Source organism: Nematolebias whitei, unplaced genomic scaffold (assembly GCF_014905685.2).
Source record: "Nematolebias whitei isolate Nwh7 unplaced genomic scaffold, NemWhi1 Nwh_scaf_8940, whole genome shotgun sequence".
NCBI lineage: Eukaryota > Metazoa > Chordata > Actinopteri > Cyprinodontiformes > Rivulidae > Nematolebias > Nematolebias whitei.
Genome location: NW_023627485.1, coordinates 1 through 1,820, shown reverse-complemented (window position 1 = coordinate 1,820; position 1,820 = coordinate 1). Strand labels below are relative to the sequence as shown.

Genomic DNA, 1,820 nt, shown 5'->3' with positions numbered 1-1,820 from the left:
CTTTCTGCTTGCATAGTTGAGAACTTTTGCTCTAAACACATCCTAATTATGAAAGTGATTAATTATGTTCTGAGTTGTGTTGATGTTTCCTGTTTTATTGTTTAGGGCTTGACAGGTGACACTGGGATATTGGGACCAACTGGTCCACCAGGAATAAAGGTTTTTTGATATTAACTACAAAATTATTCAGGTATAAGTTTATTTAGGATTTATCTCATTTCTATGTCTGAATTTAGGGGAAACTAGCTTTGCAGGGAATGAAAGGTCAAACAGGTGATAAAGGAAAGCAAGTAAGTTTGATTTTTGCCTTTCTTTTTTTATTTGCTGAACATATTTTTAATTGTATTTTAGCAATTTGCTATTCAATATAGTGATTTCTTTGCAGGGGGTAACTGGTCCACGTGGCTTGCCTGGGCACAAAGGTCCCCCTGGATTGACTGTATGTTACCTTGTTATAGCTTTTTTTTATTTTAAACCTAATGGAACATTTGACTTTAATGCTTTTTCATTAATTTTCTTATTTAAGTACCTTTTCTTTTTACAGGGTCACTTTGGAAAGAAGGTGAGTTTGATTACAAATTTTTGCATGTGGCTTTGTTTCACAAACATTTTTATGCAGTCTACCTGCTATTCATCATATTAGTGCAGTAGCTAATTATGCCATTATATTTATAAGGTGTCAATAACTGAAAGTATTGCTTTTAATTGCTTAACTGTGTGGCTTTTAAAGGGGATTAAAGGTGTCCAAGGCATGAGAGGGTCAAAAGGAAATAAAGGCAACTGTGGACCTCCAGTAAGAGACATTTTACTAACAAAAACAAATGCTGAATGAGTTTTATCATGAAAGAAAGTTGTATGTTTTTGTATCCATTTTAATCACAGGGGGAACCAGGACCACCCGGAGCAATCAGGTTCTCACGGAAAGGCTCAAAGTCAGAGCCTGCAGGTCTGAGAATCGAGCAAAAGCAAAAAACACGAACCAGTACCAGACACAGGCTGCAGACTGTGCAGAGTTTAGAGCAAACGTCAATCCTCCTGAATAAAATGGAAAGGCAACAAAACGTTGGTACCATAATGGTATTTTTACTTTGAGTGCATACATTTTTTTTTATTCATTTGAGAGGTGATGTGAATAATAAAGACACTGGTCAAACAATCCATACAGCAGAGCTGGTCTCAAAGTGACGAAGCTGAGGAACACTTGGGCTTTCCCCGAGGAACAAAAGACGATCCAGGAACCACCTGCAACGAACTGAAACTTGTACATCCACATCTGAGCGATGGTGAGTGTCTGCTTAAATTCAGAGTCTTTTAATTTGTTACTGGTTAAATCATTCTGAGTGACACAGTCATTATTACGTTTTAGGTTACTTTTACGTGGATCCCAACCAAGGCTGCCCCTGTGATGCTGTGAAAGTGTTCTGTAACTTCACAGCAGGAGGAACAACCTGCATAGACCCTCTACAGTCACAGGTACAGCCAGTAGTCCCTCACTACTTCGTGGGTTGTTTATTGCAGACTCGCTCTATCGCGGTTTTTCAAAATAAGATTGGACATGACGCACAATTGGCTGATTGATAGATGAGCCACACGATTGGCATGTAATTTTTATTAAAATAAGTTATTTTAAATTATTTAGCACCTGCTGCACCTTTGTGCACCTCATACTCTAGGATAAACTTCCTGCTGCAGCTGATCAGCTGTTCACCATGTAGCACGGAGGAGTGGGCGTGGCCAAGAGCGCGTGCAGGTGGCAAAGAGCAGAGGAGGCAGAGATCTGAAATCATGACATTCTGTGCTCTTTTAGAGCGTTTAGAGTT

The 1,820-nt window shown here is 39.1% G+C and overlaps 2 long non-coding RNA genes across 2 annotated transcripts; both read left to right on the top strand.

Moving 5' to 3' along the window:
* Nucleotides 1-238: 238 nt before the first annotated feature.
* On the top strand, nt 239-786 carry LOC119429853. The gene is made up of 4 exons (XR_005187853.1): nt 239-290; nt 386-439; nt 545-562; nt 731-786. It is a non-coding gene; the product is annotated as an uncharacterized LOC119429853 (long non-coding RNA).
* A 265-nt stretch (nt 787-1,051) lies between these two features.
* On the top strand, nt 1,052-1,398 carry LOC119429852. Its single transcript, XR_005187852.1, has 3 exons — nt 1,052-1,062; nt 1,169-1,283; nt 1,367-1,398. It is a non-coding gene; the product is annotated as an uncharacterized LOC119429852 (long non-coding RNA).
* The last annotated feature ends 422 nt before the right edge of the window (nt 1,399-1,820 follow it).